At 39.1% G+C, this 20889-nt stretch overlaps 1 pseudogene; it reads right to left on the reverse strand.

Annotated features, from left to right (window-relative positions):
• LOC133090993 (nitric oxide synthase-interacting protein-like) overlaps positions 1 to 8272 on the reverse strand; it is a 51809-nt pseudogene extending 43537 nt beyond the window's left edge.
• Between the last annotated feature and the right edge of the window lie 12617 nt (positions 8273 to 20889).

Below are 20889 nucleotides of genomic sequence, written 5' to 3' on the forward strand. Positions count from 1 at the left end.
TTCATCTCTCTGAGGGGTATTTGCCTTTAACATTTAGAAGTTTCAGGCTCTTTTCTGACATAGAAATTTCAGAGGAATATTTTAGTGATGGAGGTGGGAGAGGATTCATATCACATAGACATTTCTTATCTTTCATGGCAAACTGCTCTGTATACACACACATACGCACATGTATACACAAACGTGCATATACAAATACAGGCAGAGTAATACTTCAAAGGAAATAGGAACCCCAGCCTTAAAGCCTAATAAATCCTGCTTCATCCTACTTATATTGGTCATTTCTGACTCATTTGCACCAGGAAGATCAGGTCTCTCAGCCCAATTCCTATAAATAAAATAATTTATTTCCCGATGGATCTTAGACTTTTTAAGCTGTTAATAAGTAATAAAATAGTTGTTTAATTAGGAATGTATTTATCACTACTAAATAATTGTTATATTTACATCATGTAAAAATGGCTTTTTAAAGAGGCAAATAAAAAGATGTTGTTAAGAATTTACTGAATCAAATGAAAGTTTTAAGTTTTATTGGAGAGGAATAAAGACACCTAATTGGAATTGGTTTTATGGGCCTCTAAGACCATTAGAAATAGGGGCAGGAGATGAATCTGAGGGAAATGCAATCTAGCTGGATTCTCGCTAACCGCCCTCGTGCAGCACTAGGTTGGATCTGGGCTAACACAAAGCCAGTGCCTGTCTTGCCTCCTCTGCTTCTTCCCACGTCACCCCCAGCTTCAGCTTGTTCATGATGGTTTGCATATCCCCATCTCCATGACAACTCTAGTCCAAGTCATTCTTGTCTCCTGCTTGGGCTAGTCCTGCAGCCTCCTAGCCAGTTCCCACACCTGCTCTTGCACCTCCAACCCGTTATCTACATTGTGGTTACATCAGAGGAAGAGCTCTTCTAAGGCCTTTCAATGACTGCTGTAATTCTTAGGATAAAATCCCGTGTCATTACCATGGCAGTGAGTTGGACATGGCCAATGATTAATCTCCCACTTTGCTGAGAACAATTTGTCTTCCTTGGTTAATGTCCATGCCCAGAGTACATGGCAGGGGAAAACCACTGTGAGCCACCAATCTTCCTCTCAAAAACATCAATGGAAAAGCTTAATACATTTAGAGTAACAGAGCCAATAGTCAAAGGTCAGTGTGTGTCAAGTCAGTATTTCCAGGTGAATGTTAATTCCATTACATGGTACTTATGACACAGGATGGTACCCACATAGCGAGCCAGGTTAGTGATGAAAATGAGGGCAGATGCTTTCCATGGATGACCTGATGTTCTTCTGAAAACACTTGTTTTATATTTTATATATAAATGATCTAATTAGTTCTGAAATATTTCTGGATCTGTTAAAATTGTCACTTGGTTCTGCAAAAACATGTTACTATGAACAATGGTGAGGTGAGGTGAGGTGATCTCATATCAAGCAATACATCATGTAGATGCCACCTATTAAACAAAGACAATTTTTTTAAAGTCTTTATTGAATTTGTTACAATATGGCTTCTGTTTTATGTTTTGGTTTTTTGGCCTGGAGGCATGTGGGATCTTAGCTCCCCGGGACTGAACCCACACCCCCTGCATTGGAAGGCGAAGCCTTAACCGCTGGACCGCCAGGGAAGTCCCAAACAAAGAAAATTTTAATTGCCTTTACTGCAAATGATATTTCATGATTTACTATTGCTATTGCTACTATTGTTGTCAATAACAATGATTTTTTAAATGTGGATATAGCACTTTGTAGATGAAAAGAATCCTTGCATACATTAGATTCATACAACTGTACTACATATAGGTTAGATTGAGTCAACAATTTTTTTCTGCAAAGGGCCAAATAGTAAATATTTTTGCCTGTGGATCATATGGTCTCTGTTAACTGTTACTCAACTCTTCCACTATAGGTATTTACAATAGGTAAATAAACGGGTATGCCAGTAAAACTTTATTTACCAAAACAAGTGTGTACTAGATTTGGCTTGTGGGCTGTAGTTTGCTGAACTCTGAGTTAGATCATGCAGAATTATCATCTTTCCTCCTGCACCTGTGAAGCCTGAGGCCAAAGGGTTAAACGATTTTCCCAAGGCCATAGAATGAATTAGTGAAAGAACAAGGATGTGGCCCCATGCCATCTAGCTCCCAGTCTGTCTTCCCTCTACTGAACTGTGATGACCAACTTACAAGTAGAGTGTAACCCTGGGGCATCGCGCTGTGTATCAGAAAGGGTACATCACTAGAAGTCTGCAGATCTGGGCCCTGGCCCTAATTGGCTTCTAGTTATATGTGTGACCTTAATCAAGTCACTTCACCTTCTTTAGCTTCAGTCGATTCATCTAAAGAATGAGGAGATTGGTTGAGGAATCTTCCCTCTGGCTTTAAAATGCTGTATTTTTAAGATGAGGGATGGGGAAGAAATATTTTATTGTAAGTATTTGAATTGATCATTTGTTACAAATTTTGCAGTATTTATTTACACAGAAGTTATTATTAACCAACCAACAAATATTTACTGGGCCTATTATGCTGTGAAAAGATGGAAAAAACATCTGACATAATCTCTGTATTTAAATAATTAATAGTTGTGAAGAAAAGCAATTCCTAGCACTTATAGAAAATGAGTAAATAATCAGTGTGTAAGAAGCGTTGCTCAGAAGGCATGGTAAGTTCCTTTGGGTTTCTGAGGACAGACGTCAGTGAGAGCAGCAGCTCTCAGAGAAAACCACATGGAAGGGCTAGACAATGCTCTGGGATTAGAGGATGGGCAGTGGGGTAGCAGTGAAGAGAAGCATTCCAAGAGGCAGGTGTGAAGACCTATGTACACAAGTTCCTCATGTGGGTTGCAGCAAGTCAACGGGTTTGATTAGGCTAGATGGTGTACATTGGGGAAGGTAGGAATTATTGATTTTGCATCACTTTTTTTTATTAGTTGGAATATAGCACCATTAAAAAAATATACAGCACAAAAACCTTAGCTTTGCCATTTGTTACAGAAAAGGTTTTGCTCCAGTTAGTGCACATCTGGGAGGTTTGCCTAGATTTCATCCTATTTTGAGGCTCATCGTGAGGCACCTCTTGTGGAACAGCTGAACATTCATGATCATTCACTCAGGTCTCTTATCTCAAATCCCCAGAAGAAAACTAGCCATTCCAGCTTCCTACTGGGTGGTGTGATGAGGGGAGGGCTTCATTCCTTCCATCCCTGAAGACCTGAAGATAGGAAAGAGGCCCTTTTCTTCAATCTTTTCAAGCTCTTTTTCTCAGAGAGGCAATTTAGATGAGGGTATTTTGGTAATTAAAGCCAATTCTCTTCAACAACCAAAGGTACTTGGATTGCAATGTGTGAGGTTGGCTGTTTCTTAACCAATGTGTTTCACCACAAGGTTCTCTAATCTGGATGTCCCCTATTTTTCCCCACCAGGCTACTGAGATGACCCACAGAGAGTCAACTGGAAACCTTTGAGAGTAAAACCCTGGGACACATGTGCTACATCCATTTAGTCAACACATTATACAGCCAAAGGGATGCTCTCCAACGGTGGAGCTAACATTTGTGGAGCCCTTCTAAAGACCAATTATTGTCCTAGGTTTTATTTTTCATACGTTATGAAAAATCCCATCCAATCCTCCTAATAGTCTTATATTTCTATCCTCGTTGTATAGATGAGGAAGGAGGCTGAGCCTCACTAAGGCTAAGTTGCTCATGTTTGACAAGCTGCATAGCATGGGTTTGAAAAAGGGCAGTTTGATTCCCAGGATTTCATGATTCACTAAGTTAATTCAAAATTGCGCTGGAAACCATCATGTTTTGACACACTTAGGTTAACAGGCTTAACCTTAAGATAGGTAGAAAGGCAGACAAACATATCCTCAAGGTTGTGGATGCATTCCTAGTTGCCACGGAGATAATACCAAGAGTGAGAAATGTATTGGAGGAGAGGGATGGAATATATCATAGAGTTATCACTCAGGCTCAGAAAACAAAGGCTTTACTGATTGTGTCAAGGTATACTTGGTCCTCTCTCCCTCTACACACAGGGCAATTGGAGACAGCACGGAAAAACTGGAGCCCCAGTGAAGCCACCCCCAATGCCATGGTCTCACCCAGCCTCTACACCCCTTCGGACGTGTTCCTCAAGATTTCAGTGGGTCATGGTTATCGGTCTTCAGGTTATATGTGTTTAGGGTCCTGAAGCTGGAAGACTTCTACCAGGGCCCCAAAAGTCCCTCCAATTGAAAAGGCTCTGTGTATGCTGAGATGAATTGGGAGTTACCATTAGAAGAAACAAGAAAAGTTTAACTTCCAGAAGATGATCAAAAGGAAACACTCTTTAATGTACTGAGACTTATATTTCAATATAGAGCTAAAAATTAGGTAATGGGAGCAGTGTTTATGGACAAGTTGTTGATCTCTGTAATCCTCAGTTGCCTCATACATAAAATGAGAATGTAAAGATCTACCTCTTTTTTTTTGTTTGTTTTGTTTTGTTGGTGAGGATCAACTAAGAAAATGCTTACCATGGGGCCCTTTGGCATGTACTTAATTGCAGCTATTGTACATGCATAGGTTGTAGCTTGGCATGTACTGAATTGTAGGTGGTAGTTGTTGCTAGGAACCAGTAAAGTGTAGTAGTTACAATACCTATGACTCATACTAGCTGTGAGATCTTAGCCAAGTTAAACTCTGTGCCTCAGTTTTCAAATCTGTAAAATGGGGTTAACGATATTACCCATTGTGTGGTACTTAAGGAAATTAGACAGCATGTGTAAAGTACTTTGGACAGTGCCTGCCATGCAGTGAGCACTCAGTCAACTTAACTCCCACTACTATCATCATCACATCAAAAATGCATTTCCCTTATGAATGAGCTTCAGCCCAAAGACTAAGTTCTTTGCAATAACAACATCTTTTATTTAAGTTTTAAAGTAAAAGATAAGACTACTGCTGGATAGGAAAGGTCTCTTTACCAAATAAAGGTCACAGCATCCTCCTAAACCATACAAGTGCTGATGCTGACTCTGGTCTCTAATTACTGGGAGTGCCTCTTTACTGGCCGCCCCCTTCTCTCTGATGCCCTATGTTAATGATGCCGACTGAAGCAATCACACAAAACTCGCAGGGTGAGAGGGCTCTCTGGTTATGGCATCTCATGCATTTGCTGTATTAGCCTTTTAATAAACATGTAGACGTTCCTAAACTATTAACTTTTTCCAAAGTGATATTTGATGGCAAAAGTAATGTCTGTGTGGAGTATTAAGTGACTTTTAAGAAAAAAGCTGAATAATTTGACAGTGTTAAAATTATGCTGTCAAAGATTCCATTTTCTCGGAGCCATCTTTATCCTGGCTTCAATTGCACAGACTATCATCATGATGGTGAGATTTATTTTTCCTCAAATTGCAACATGGTAGCCAGTTTTATAGGGAGTGGAGCTATGGTGCCCACTTTTCAGAAAGGTGCAAGATACATGGCATCACTAAATTAGGCGATGATGTCCATGATTAGAAGAAGGCTTGAAACAAAGAGATCAGAGAACACAGGCTTTGTGGATCCCTGTTTAGATGGTTAACAATATTTAATAACCAGTGATTCATTTATTGGCGGGAAGACAGAAAGATCTCTTGTTGCAGGGAATGGGAGTTTGACCTCATGCAATTTTCTGCATTTTGCATTCTCATACATTAAATATAGAGCATGCATTATTCACCCTTGAAAGCTATTTCAAGGACTGTGTATGGTTTCTCCTTATAACCTCAGGAATTTCACACATAATTCTTTAGAGACAGATAACGATCTAGTGCTTAGGACCAGGAGGTAGAGTCGGTCTTGGCTTTTCTCCTTCAAACTGCTACTTGTGTGCTGTAAGGCAGTGTGATCAATCTGCATTTAGTGGGCTTCCCAGATGTTCATTTGTGTTCGATACCATGCATTGAATGATTTTAAAGAGTGCTTGTTTTGTGCTAGGTCCTGGGGGCCATGCTCAGGAAACATAAGATACGTCTCGGGTATTACAAGGGTATTGGAGAATTAAGACTTGTATATATGAAAACTTGGAGGACAAAACAAAACTCTGTACTATCAGATGTGAATGGAATATAATTAGATGCATCAGTGAGTAGCCAGCAGAGATGAGCTACTAAGAGTGCAGACTTAAGCACGAGCAAATTTAGGCCTGAATCTCAGCTCTACCACTAACTAGCTGTGTGACCTTGGTAGCTAGGAGAGGCGATACGAAGGATAGCAAACCTGGTCTGATGTTCAGGAAAGGCCTCCATAGGGAAGTGACATTTCAGTTGAAACGTCAAGGTTAAATAGGGATTTGGCTTTTACAAATGATGCTGCATGCCTTATTTTTCATGTTGCGAGTATATCTTGGCTGTTTCTTTATATTTACTCTAGTGATTTTTGGCTAATACCATTTACTCCTTATTATGAACTATGGTGAAATCAGTACATTTCAGCTTCCTCTCAACTTGCCTCTTTCTCATGCACTTCCTGATTATAGTGATTATATGAGTTTTCTTAGTGCTTACCTTTAAACATTTAAGTATTTTATATGGTTGGGTGACAATAATTGTCTATGGGTCTCTTGTGTTTCTGCAGGACTTGTATCAGCTTTTGTTGGGGACAATCTTTTCAATAATATTTATATAGCAAAGGACCTTGGAATATATAATGTCACCCTCCAAGGCAGGGGAAAGATTTGTTTGCTGCCCAAGATAATAAAGATAATGTCTCCCTATGGGCCAAAGTTTGGGCAGGTTTTCTAACAGACCCCTTATAAAAGATTGGGGTTTCCTAAACTCTGGTTTCTCAGCTATGATGCAGACGCACTGTGGGCACAGCATCAACTCAGGCTGCTCTGCATTGTCCCCATAGGGCTTGGGGGACGAGGGGAATTGATGTGAGCATGAAGTTCATGCTGCTTTGCCTCTGACCCAGGAGTCCCGGGCTTTCTGTAAGCATCACTGGAACCGTGGCAGAATAACTTGTTAGCTTGCAAGCAAAGTAAAAGCTCACTCTTCACGGTTCTTGACATAGAATTCTATTACTTGATTTACCTGCTGTGAAGGTGCTTATGCTACCTTCCATTTTTTTCTCCCAACTTTGTCCTATCATTTCCACTTTGTCAGGGCTTGTAAAACATTTACACTCTGTTCTGTAACTATAATCCCCACGTTTATTTTAGTTTTATCCCCTCACTTAACCAGATTAAGTTTAGACATAGGTTCTCTATTCAGCTCTTAATTGGCTGAAATTTGCCCTTGAGAATCTTCTAGAAAGTCACCTTCTAGAAAGACTCATGGGGATTGTATTCCCAGAGTTCTTGCATGCTCGGAGATGTTTATGGCCTTTATACTAGAATGTTAATTTGGCTGGAAGTAAAAGTTTTGGTCCCGTTCTTTCTTTCCATGAAGACTTTTAGGCTTTGCTCTATTGTTTTCTAGATTGACTCTCACTGGGGAAGAGTCTGAGGTGGGTCGATTTATTTAATTATTTTGCCTGGTTGCACAGAGAATTCTTAATATTTGAAATCCAGTATTTTGTTTGAATTGCATTTTTATAATTGGCGCATGAATTGTGTCAGTTTAAGGTGTACAATGTGTTGATTTGATGCATTTATAAATTGCAATATAATTACCATGGTAGCATTAGCTAGCACCTCTACACATCACATAATCATTATTTCTTTGTTGTGGTGAGGATAATTAAGATCTAATCTCTTACCAACTCTGAAGTTTCTAATACAGTATGGTTGACTGTAATCACTATGCTGTGCATTACATCTCCAGAACTTATTTATCTACTAGTTGCAAGTTTGAACCCTCAAACAACATCTCCCCAGTTCCTCCCACCCTCACCCCCTGGTAACAACCATTTTACTCTCTGTTTTTATGAGTTCAGCTTTTTAAGATTCCACATATAAGGGATATTACACAGTATGTATTTGTCTTTCTCTGTCTGACCTCTCACTTAGCATAATGCCCTCAAGGTCCATTCCTGTTGTCACAAATGGCAGGATTTTCTTCTTTCTCATGGCTTAATATATTCCATTGTGTATATACATATATACATATATATATATATATACACATATATATGTGTGTGTGTATATATGTATATGTATATATATATATATACACACACACACATACCACATCTTCTTTATCCATTTATACCTTGGCAGACACTTGTTTGAATTTCATTTTGGCAATGACCATGAATTTCATTTTGGCGATGACCATTCTCAAAATTTCCAGGGACATGGTATGACTTTTTGATCTATATATGCAATGCTTCTTTTGTTTCTGAAAAAATTTGTGTACACACACATCTATATCTATTTAAATATTATTTATACGTCAGTATAAGAATAATTTCAGTGATTCTGTATTCTTCAGGAACACTAATTTTAAATATGTTGGATTTATTTAATCTTTCCATTTTTTAATTTTATCCTTATCCTGTTAATTTTGTGTGTGTGTGTATTTCTATTTACAATTGCTTATTTTTTTCTTAAGCCTAATGCCCACATTTTTAGTGAACTTTCAGTCGTGTCTAGTCTCCTTTGTGCTGCTCCCAACCTGACCTACATTTCTGTAATGTGTGCTATTTCTCTTCCACTTCTCTCCTGAGAGCAGTATTTCAATTCTTCCTGTGGTCTCATCTTCCCTGAGCCCTTTTAGCTCTCTGTTCTGAGTTTTTGTTTTATTGAACAATTGCTTGAGTTTTATTTTAAATAAATTCCAGGCAATATGCTTATTAAAATATTCTAAATTTGATCCATGGTAACATTTATCTGGTGAGTGAACTTCCACCTTCTACTTGTGTCTCCCTGTCTCTGTCTTCCCTTTATTCTTTCCTTTTGATCTATTTTTATAGGTACTTTCTGGATTGACATTTATTTATATTACTCAACTTTGAAAGAGATGAGTTCTCCCTGGATTTTCTATTGGTAGGAATTTTATGTGATGGAGGAGCCAGGCAGTGTTATGGGTTAGCTGAACTGTCCACGGTTCACAGTGGGTTTTCTTAAGACCCAGAGTTGTGAGTATAAGTTGGCTCTGCTTCTACTTCTCCAGGACAATAGAGATGAGTTGCTGAAGGATGTCACCAATGCTTCCTCTATCTTCTCTGTCTCACCAAGAGAATCCTTCTTGTAAATATTGCACATTGGTGTGATACTTCACTCAGCCTCCCAACCCTGCTCCTTTCTGACACTTAACTGGGTCCAAGGATGCTGCTGGCTCCTACTGGAGCACAATATTCTCAGTATTCTCAGCAAGGAATTATTGGTTTTCTGCTAGGGTGTGGCATGTGCTCCAGAGAACCTTGCTCTGCCAGTTTTCTGTGCCTTGTGGCTGTAAGCGTTATCTCTCCACATACCTCCCTTGCTCCTGTTTAACTGTAACTGCTTTGGTGGCTGTTTCTCATATATTGTGGTTCAGGGGTCCAGATGTCATTGAGCTTGTCAGTGTTAGAGCTTGCATTTCTTGTTCTTCTTATTGTTCTGAGTTGATTTCTGAGAGGAGAAGGGGGCAATGCTAGTAGATATCCAACAATCAATATTGATTACATTGATTACAACCCAACCTTTGTCAGATTCTGTGAGCCATTCAAGATACTAAGATTATGCAACTCAGGTTGTGCTAGACGTCCCTTTGCTTCTCTCTCCAGCACGCACATTTTCTGATCCTATGATTAACTGTGGAAATCCTTAAATTTTAGAAAGGGGCATTCTAGCTTATTCCAAATGGCGAGGGAACCTTCTTGAGTTGGGCACTGAACTGAGGAAAGGTAGGCGATGGGAATCAATGCTACCCACCTATTCCATATGACAGCTCAGATTTACAAACATGAGTGAACATTCTTAAGAAATAATGTCTATTACCCAGTGTGGAGCTTTTATGCTTTGGCCTCAGTTAAAACCATTCCCATATTACTGTGAGTCAGGCCAGCTGCTAGTTGCCAGGATGTTGCTTCTTATCCCGAAATCTACAAATGGAAAGAAGCACCAGTCAACACCACCACTATTTTTTGAGTGCCTCTTTTGTGCTGAACACTTAATTTCCATATTTAATATCTATAACAATCCTGGGTGGTAGATACTGTAAGGTAACTGGGGCTCAGAAAGCATCAGCCATCTTCTCAAAGATAAGAAGCCGGTAAATGGGATAACTAGAATTCGAATCCACATCTGGCTGACTCCACAGTCCTGGTCCTTTCTGGCACTCTCTGTGGCTCACTAAGAAAGGTCAAGGAGGTCACCCTCACCACCCAATGAATGGTAGCTCCACTTGCAAGGTCATCGTACACTTTTATTTTTCCCAGAGACACCGAGTGGTCCCCAAAATAAGTCAGACTTAGTGAACATGGTTTTCTAATAAAAAAAGACATTTGTTTTAATGAGGAGGACATAACTCTTTAACAGAGAGTGCACAGCCTCAGGCCAAAAATCATAGCTGAAAGGCAGAAAGGAGAAGACATCAATTTCTCCTCTTTTTTTTCCAAACAAAAGATCTCATGTATTTATTATGGAACCAAGCTACTAGCGAAGGAGTAGCTTGGTTCCATATCTCTTCTTGGAATTGTACCTGATTTTATTATGAGTTTCATCTGAATCCATTTGAGAATGGGACAATTGTGCTTTTGCTTCTTGGCCAGGAATTGCTTGATCCTGAAAGTCCAGTAGAACACGTGACCAGGAAGGGAGTCAGTTGCACACATCACAATGGCAGAGAAAGTGTGAGAAGGTACCAATTTCTAAATTTCTTTTTGTTTTTGTCGTTCATTGGCTTTCATTCACAAGTATAGAACATAGTCTAGCAATTCCTTTCTTTTCCAGTTATTTTACATTCGTGTTCCATTCTCTAATAGCCTATAAGCTACCCGAGCGCTAGGACAATACCCATCATCTCTATTACCACAAAGTCTGGCACAGACTGAACACATTACAATCATTTCAACCAGTTCATCAAATGAACACATTGGTGGTAGCATGTCTTTCTGAAAGGGTGGCAGGATGTGAAGTTAGACAGGTCTGAGTTTACGCCATCATTTCTCTGCCTTTTACTAACTGGGTGTCATATATTTTTCGTATTTTATTTTATTTTTTATTATTTAAAGCGGTCATTTTTTATTTATAACTTTGTGATAATGCATATTTAAAGTAAAATATAACACAAATTGGGTCTAACATAGTGACTGATTTAGAGCAGGTATTCAGATGCACATGACACAAGCAACATTTTCATGTCAAGTTCAGGAATTACAAAAAGGTGTTAAGAATTCTACCACTTGTATTTTGCTCTATTGTAATACAGCTATTACTAATTATGGTATATGAAAAATGGTCACTTTCAGTATAGATTGAGTAACAGGGGCTGGATGTACCCGGAAACAACAACAAAAAGACTGAACACAAATTTAAAGCAGCAGTTTTCAAGATATTGGACATTGGACATTGGACAATGAAGAAGAGTGATCCCTGAGAGACAGGAAACAAATAAGATGAGTCCTATGATGGACTCACGTTATTGCCTGGAGAGAGTTTCCAGGCATTGTAGGCAGAGGAGACCCCCAGGTAGGGCATTGTGGTCTCCCTGAATTGAGAAGATGAAGTTGAGAAACAAGGAGGGCCAAGGTGACTAGAGTTTGCAGAGCAGAGAGCTTGGTTAGAGAGAGTGTCACAGAGAAAGAACTCCAGAGAGGTCTGTAGGGATCTGTAGAGTCCCCTGGCTTCTTCACCTGAGCCCCAATCAGCATGGGTGTGTAAAGAAACTACTAGAGGCCAGGGCAAAAGGTATCCAAGAGGATTAAAGGTAATAATGTCCAGAGGTCACACAGAGCCAGGAATAGTTCTTGCTCTCATTAGTCAAATGGAAAAACATCATAATTTATAGGACACTGGTTAGAGTACTCAAGAGATTTTCCCTCCAGTAGCAGAACAAAATTAGCCCCAGACTATACATTGCCCCGGTCCCACCTAGGAAAGATTAACAGCAAGATCCAAAAGGCTCAAACTGTTTCCAAGTAATGTAAATGTATCTCAGAACAAAGCTCAGGAATATTTATAGGAATACAAAATTATCTAGCACCCAGCAAGGGGAAACTCACAAGGTCAGAATCCAGCCAAACATTACTAGATATGCAAAGGAGCATGAAAATAAAATTTATAGTGAGGAGAAAAATCAATCTATCAAAACTGACTTAGAAATGATTAGATGATGGAATTAGCAGTCAAGATCATTAAAACAGTTACTGTAACTGTACTCCACAAGAAGCTGGAGAAAAGATTAATCATGTTAAGTAGTGATGTGAAAGACATAAAAAGATGTAAATCAAACTTCTAGAGATGAAAACTACAATGTCTGAGATGAAAAATACATTGGGTGGGATTAACAGTGGATCATACACTTCAGAAATAATGATTCGTAAACTGGAAGACATAGGAAAGTATTCAAAATAAAACACAGAGAAGAGTGCAAAAGCAAATAAACAGAACGTGAGTGAGCTGTGGGATAACTTCAAGTGGTAGAAATACATGTAATTGGATTCTTCGAAATAGGGGGAGAAATGGACAAAAAATATTTGAAGAAATAATGACTAAAATTTTTCCAAATTTGATAAAAACTGTAAATCAATGGATACAAGTTCAATAAACCCCAAGTGCAAACGATATGAAGAAAACAATACAACGGCACATTATAATCACATTTCTCAAAACCAATGACAAAGAGAAAAATCTTAAAAGCAGCTAGAGGATTAACAAAGTGGGTAAAGTGGGTATACAGGGAATGTACCTCAAGATAATTAAGGCCATATACAATAAGGCCACATCTAACATCATATTCATTGGTGAAAAGCTGAAAGCTTTTCCTCTAAGATCAGGAACAAGACAAAGATGCCTGCTCTCATTACTTGTATTTGACAGAGTATTGGAAATACTAGCCAGAGAAGATAGGAAGAAAAAAAAAAAAAAGAAATGTTAGAATTAATAAATGAATTCAGTAAAATTGCAGGATACAAAATCAATATACAAAAATCTGTTGCATTTTTATGCACTAATTATGAACTATCAGAAAGAGAAATTAAGAAAACAATCCCATTTACAATTGCATCAAAAAGAATAAAATATGTAGGAATAAATTTAACAAGGATGTGAAAGATCTGTACACTGAAAACTATTAGACATTGATGAAAGAAACTGAAGACAGAAATAAAAGGAAAGATATTCTGTGCTCATAGATTGGAAGAATTAATATTGTTAAAATGTCCACAACAACCAAAGAAATCTATAGATTCAATGCAATCCTCATCAAAATTCCAATGGCAGGAACTTCCCTGGTGCTCCAGTGGTTAAGAATCCACCTTGCAATGCAGGGGATGTCGGTTCGATCCCTGCTGGGGGAACTAAGATCCCATACGTCACAGGGCAACTAAGTCCACGTGCCATAACAAGAGAGTCCATGTGCCACAACTACAGAGCCCATGAGCTCTGGATCCCGCATGCCACAACTAGAGAGAAGCCCACGAACTGCAACGAAGAGCCCGTGCGCCACAATGAAAGATCCCGCGTGCTGCAACTAAGACCCGATGCCACCAAAAAAAAAAAAAAAAAAAAATATATATATATATATATATATATATATATAATTCCAATGGCATTTTTCAAAGAAATAGAACAAACAATCCTAAAACTTGTATGGAACTACAAAAGACTCCAAATAGCTCCAGCAATCTTGAGAAAGAAGAGGAAAGCTAGAGACATCATGTTTCCTGATTTCAAACTATTGCAGCTATAGTAATGAAAACAGTATGGTACTGGCATAAAACAGACACATAGATCAACAGAACAGAATAAAAAGCCCAGAAATGACCCACACATATGTGGTCAATTGAGTTATGACAAAGGAGCCAAGAATATACAATGGGGAAAGGATAATCTTTTCAATAAATGGTGTTGGGAAAACTGGACACCACATGCAAAAGAATGAAACTAGACCCCTCTTACACCATACACAAAAATTAACTCAAAATGGATTAAAGACTTGAATCTAAGACCTGAAACTATAAAACTCCTGGAAGAAAACATAGGCAGTAATATACTTGACATTGGTCTTGGCGATGCTTTTTTTGGATTTGACACCAAAATCAAAGGCAACAAAAGCAAAGGTAAACAAGCAGGACTACATCAAACTAAAAAGCTCCTGCACAGCAAAGGAAACCATCCACAAAATGAAAAGGCAGCCTACTGAATGGGAGAAAATATTTGCAAATCATGTATCTGATAATGGGTTAACATCCAAAATATACAAGAACTCATACAAGTCAATAGTGCAAAAACAAACAATCCAATTTAAAAATGGGCAGAGGATCTGGATAGACATTTTCCCAAAGAAACCATACAAATGGCTAATAGGTGCATGAAAAGGTGTTCATCATCACTAATCATTAGGGAAATGCAAATCAAAACCACAATGAGATATCATCTTGTACCTGTTAGAATGATTATTATCAAAAAGACAAGAGATGATAAGAATTGGTGAGGATGTGGAAAAAAGGGAATACTTGTGCACTGTTGGTGGAAATGTGAATTAGTACAGCCACTATAGAAAATAGTATGGAAGTTCCTCAAAAAATTGAAAACAGACCTACCATATGATCCAGCAATTCCACTTCTGGGTATATATCCAAAGGAAATAATATCACTATATCGAAGGGATATCTGCAACCCCCCTCATGTTCATTGCAGCATTATTTATAATTGCCCAGACATGGAAACCACTTAAGTATCCATCGATAGATGAATGGATAAAGAAAATGTGGTATATATATACAGTGAATATTATTCAGCCATAAAAAAGAAGGAAACCCTGCCATTTGGGACAACATAGATGTACCTTGAGTGCATTATTCTAAGTGAAATAAGTCACAGAGAAAGGCAAATACTGTATGATCTCACTTATATGCAGAATCTTAAAGAACTGAACTCAAAGAAACAGAAAACAGATTGATGGTTGCCAGTGGCAAAGGGTGGGGAAAATGAATGAAGATGAACTCACAAAGTTGTAACTATGTGAGGTGATGGATGTGTTAACTAACCTTATCGTGGGAATCATTTTGCAATATATACATGTAGCAAATTATTATGTTGTACACCTTAAACTTACAGAATGTTGTATGTCAATTACATCTCGATAAAATTGGAAAAGAGGGGGGTGAAGATTTGAATAGACACTTCATGAAAGAGAATATATTGATGTAAAGTACGGACATTAAAAGATGCTCAGTATCATTAGTCATTAGGGAAATGTACATTAAAACCACTGTGAGATACCACCTAGTAGAACAGCTAAAATAAAAAATACTGACTATATCAAGTGCTGCTGAGGATGCAGGGGATGGGAAGTCTCAGGCACTGCTGTTGGTAATGTACACATACTTTGGAAAATAGTTTGGCAGTTTCTTAATAAATTAAATGTATTCCTATCATAGGATCCATGCCACTCCTAGGTATGAAAGCATCTAACCATACAACCACTTGCATGTACGCAATTTTATTTGTAATACCCCCAAACTGGAAACCTAAGATAGACACCTAAGTGTCTATCAACAGATGAATGGATAAAAAACTTTGTTAAAGTCCTATAATGGAATGGTCAGCAATAAAAAGGAATGAACTATTGATACATACCACAACACGGATGAATCTCAAAACAATTACACCAAAGGAAAGAGGTCACAGAAAAAGAGTATATTCCTTATAATTCCATCTACATGAAATTCTCAAAAATGCAAATATAGCCATAGGAAGCTGATCAGTGGTTACCTAGGGGAAGGGTGCAGGGAAAACATAAGCAGGAGAGAGAATTACAAAGGGGCACTAGAGAATTTTTGGGTGATGGATATGCTCATTATCTTGATCGTGTTGGTGGTTTTCATGGGTGTATGCATATGTCAAAACATTTTGAATGCTATAATTTAAATATGTACAGTGTATGCCTTATTATATCTCAATTATGCTGTTAAAATAAAAAAGAACAAAATGGGAAATAGGGGGTCACAAGGTATTCTCCATTGCAGTTTTACCAGTGATAAAGTTGGCACAGAAATCAATTTCATGTTTATTTGTTTTTAACTTTCTGTTATCAGTTGACTAGAACTGAGGGGAGAGGATGGGTGTGTGATTAGTGCAGCTAAAACTTCAAGAAGGTTTACTGGATCTTTCAACTTCACAATGATTGTGGCACAAACTGTGTTTTCTCTTCTTTAAACAGCATGGACCATCTTTAAAACTGTCTGCTCTGTCACTAGAGGTTTACAAACCACAGTTCAGGCAATTTCTAGGTAGGAAGGCCAATGAGAATGGCAGTGTTAATTCTGGAGAGGAGTAGAGAATTCACCTAGTCCAAACTCTTCATTTTGTAGATGTGAAACTCAGAAAAAGTTATTTTACCTTTCTGGTTCTGAGTTATGTAGTTCATTTGTAGCCACGTGTGGGAAAAAGTCCAGATCTCTTTATTTCTCATCCAGTCCCTGACGCAATTGTTAAAAGGCTTGTTCTCATGAGTCAGATGCACCTGGATTTAAAATCTGTTCTAAAACTTGAAGTTAGCTTTGTGACCTTAGCAATCCTTCTAATTTCTATTTTGAAGGTTTATAAACTGAAGTTCAGAGCAGTTGGTTTCTTTGAACAGCTCATGAGATTGCTATAATGACCCAATGAGATCATCTGGCAAAGCCCTTGGCACAGTACATGGGACACACTATGTGGCACTTGATAAATGCGTTCTACTATCAATATTATGATTATTAGTTTATTCTTATCACTCCTGTGGCATTAGCTGCCCCTTTTTAGTCTAATATGCATAAATGACCTGCCTTTAAAGTTCCCTTCTTGTATTCCTTCCCAGGCACACTCAGGCGCCTGTTTTCTCAGCCTGATTTCCATGTCTGAGCCACATTTGTTCCCTTTATAAAGTCTCTCCCATTTGCGCCCCCAGCATTAGTTCCCGAGCTTCTGCACTGCCCGGGGCATGAGTTGCGAGTTTTGCTCATTAGATGCTAAATTATTGCCACCAAAAAGTGGCAAAAGACAGTTTGCAACTTTTTACCACCATTAAAGCTCATGCATTAAAGCAAAAAGGAGCTATAGAGAAGTCTGGTTTGTGAGATCACAAGGAATATATGTCTGTTTCAGGCACTTTATTTGAGTGGCAGAATTCAGTGAGTTAATGCTTCAAGAAAGAGACAGCTTCAGTTAATAAAGTTTAGTATTTAGGAACACAGATCTATCACCATCGCTTGCCATGTCAAACAGTGGATTTGTTACTTGCCAATGTACCTACATTAACAGAAATGTTTGCTCATATTGAAACCTTACCCAAAGCAGCAATTTTCTTAATAAAGATACAGGCTGTCAAATGTTTTCTTCTCATCCTTAGAACCCTTCCAAATAGCTTCCTGACTGTGGACCATGGCCTTCCTGGGGCCTTACTTCGTGGGGTGATTTGACAAATGCAGTGTGTTCACCTGTATTTCAGAGCCAGAGTGGATACTCTGAGCTGAGCCTTAGGGATCCCCCTGTGACACTTGAGGTCTGAGTGCATGTGCTTTTTGTGAAGCAGGGAATATAGAGGTAGAAATCTCCGACTGTCAGAGCCAAAGCAAAGCTGCGCATTGTAGTAGGAAAATCATCCAGGTACCCATCCCGCTTCTCCAGAGCCAAAGGTCTCTAGAGAATTTTCTCTACTTCCTCACCTCACCCTCACTTTTCTTCCCACTCCCATTTGGCGACTGTCCCTTCACTCTAATAGTTCTCACTAATGTAATCAATGATCTCCATGTTACAGATCAAATGATTATTTTTCAGTCTTCCTCTTACTTTACCCATCAGTGGAATTTTCCACAATTGATCAATTCCTGCTGCTCTTGGTTTCCATGACTTGACACTATCCTAAGTTTTTCTTTTGTCTCTCTTCTTACTGTTTTTTTGGACTCCCTATCAGGTTTCATCTTCCTCTAACCTCAGCCATTAAGAGCTGGTTGCCCTTTGAGGGTCAGCCCTAGGCACTATTCTTTTCCCACACTTTGCTCTCGCCCTGAAGGATCTCACCGCACCTGTGGCTTCTACCACCATCCTTATGTGGGACTCACACACCTCCCCTCTGAGCTGTGGACTCTCTTAATCTGCTGTCCCACTGATATCTCCCCAAGATATCTCAAAGGTATTGCAAACACAAAATGTCCAGGTCCAAATGCTCACTCTTCTTCCCCAAACATGGGCCCCCTCCAGCTCCACCATCCGTTCTGTATCTGATGAGTCAAGGACTTAGACATTATTTTCAGTGCTCTCTTTTCTTGCAGTCCATGTCCAATTCATCAGCATGTCTTGTCAATTTTATCTCAAATCTTTCCACCTCTGTTCATCTCTAGTCCCAGCACAGGAATGGCATACAGAGGCACTCAATAGATATTTGATGAATGAATGAATCTTCACAATGGCATCCTAGGACAGGCTACTGTGGTGTCTGGCCAGAACAGCTGCCAGAGCTTCCTAATAGGGGTCTCACTAATCTATGTTTCCCCAATCTAAACAGTATTCCATATTACAACCAAAGGGATCTACCCAAAAAAGCAAATCTTACTACATCGTCTTCTTTCCCCAGCTTAAAACACTTAAATGGTTTCTTATTGCTCCTAGGATAAAATAAAAATTTATAACATGACTTATAAGGGCCTGTGTAGTTTTTCTACTGCCTGTTTATCCAGCCTAATCTTACACCAGAAGCCACCCTCCTTTTTTGCTCCAAGCACGCCAAACACACCCCTCTGCTCTAGACCCCTCACACTTGCCGTGCCCCCTCTTGCCATAGAAACTTCTACCTGGCCCACTTCTCTTTCTCGTCTCCATCATTTCTTAGTTAACTAGTTCTCATCCTCCAGATCTTGCCTCACATGTCACTTAAGTCATCAGGGTCACCCACCTCAAACTCCTACGACACCATATACCTCTGAAAGTATTGGGTTGGCCAAAAAGCTCGTTCCAGTTTTTCCATAAGATGTTATGGAAAACACGAATGAACTTTTTGGCCAACCCAACCCAATAACTATTTCATTTAAAAATGTGTATAATTATTTGTTCAATATCTGTCTCCTCTAAGAGTATAAGCTCCATGATGACAGGAACAGTATCTGGCTATGTTCTTGCTGCTTGGAACTCAGCACAGCTGGTGCTCAATACTGTTTATTAGATACATTGAATAATTGTAAACCAGAAGGCCTGGGACTAGGCCCTGGCTCTGCCTTGGGTGGATGCATGGCCTTGGAGATACAGGACTTGCATGGATCAAAGAAATTCTGTCCTTTATTATTGAAATTTATTTGTTCAAGGTAAAGGTCCTGCCCTGGGGGATCAGATCCATTCACTGATCAATCCTTTAAGTGGAGGTATCAGTTAGAAGGAGCTTGGGCCCAGGCAATTGGCAGCACTCAATTACCTCAATCTAATTTCCAAAATTCCCTCCATCAGCAGTGGTAAACGCCCTGGGGTGCACAGTTTACCTGACTGAGCTTCATATTAGGAACCTGTTTGGATAGAAGAAGCAGCTTGTGTTCTTTTGGGGCTGCAGAGATATAGAAAGTGCACAGCTGGTGACACTCTGCGATGCCCAGAGCTTGCCCTGGTTGCTCTATGGATTGAGGCACCCCTGGAGTCTGTTGCCTCCTTCTTTTGAATCCTTCACTTGTGTAGCACTTACTTCCAGAACCAGTGGGCCCATAATTTAATATAATTGAAGGCTACTAATGATTATAATGCATTTTCACATGCTTTGTCACATTTTCAGTTTCATGACAACTCTGATTTATAGGCATTGTTTTTATTCTCATTTTTTATATTAGGAAACAAATTAGAGAAGGCAAGTGAGTTCCTCTCATTTTTTGTGACCCCTCTAGTAATCTTGGTTTCAAACTTAGCTTTTCTCACTCCAAAGCTAGTGATTTTTCTACTACGTTATTGAAATTATTTGTGCTATATTTCCACATTGTTATGGACTAAATTGTGTCCCTCTAAAATCCATATGTTGAAGCCCTAACCCCTAATGTTACTATATTTGGAGATAGGGTCTTTAAGGAGGTAATTAAGGTTAAATAAGGTCATAAGGGAAGGACCCTAATCCAACTGGGTTGGTACCCTTATAGGAAGAAGGGACACCAGAGATCTCTCTCTTTCTCCCCATGCAGGATCAGAGGAAAGGCTATGTGAGAATACAGCAAGAAGGTGGCCATCTGCAATCCAAAAAAGAGAGACCTTACCAGTACCAACCCCGATCGCACCTTGACCTTTCAGCCTCCAGAAGTGTGAGAAAATAAATATCTGTAGTTTAAGTCACACAGTCTGTGGTATTTTGTTATGGCAGCCCAAGCTGACTAAGATACATGTCACATCAGACTGCTGCACAAGAGGGTCAAGTGGGTATAAAGCTGGTAACAAGGCAAGTGGACCCAAATGCCCCATGTCTTAGGAGAGACAACCCCAGACAGTGATCACAGAACATGGACTTGCCTCTCATTCCAGGGTAGAGATATTTATTCATTGCTGGGTGCAGTGGCTTTGGGTCCATAGGAATTAACTGAATCCGGGGTGCAGTCAGATGTTTCTGGACCACCAAAGTTCCTTGCATTCTGTATCCACCACGATCTAGCACTGGTGGTCCTAAATAAAATATGGGACATAATTAAATTGGAGAGAATCATAAAGAAGTAGTAAAGCTAAAATCTGCTATTTAAAAATCACGGTATTAACTGAAACCAATCTTTCCTTGGAAATATAATAGAAAGGTCTGTTGACTCCTCATCTACAGAGGTAAGAAGATGGATT

This window comes from Eubalaena glacialis, chromosome 1 (genome assembly GCF_028564815.1).
Source record: "Eubalaena glacialis isolate mEubGla1 chromosome 1, mEubGla1.1.hap2.+ XY, whole genome shotgun sequence".
Taxonomy (NCBI): Eukaryota; Metazoa; Chordata; class Mammalia; order Artiodactyla; family Balaenidae; genus Eubalaena; species Eubalaena glacialis.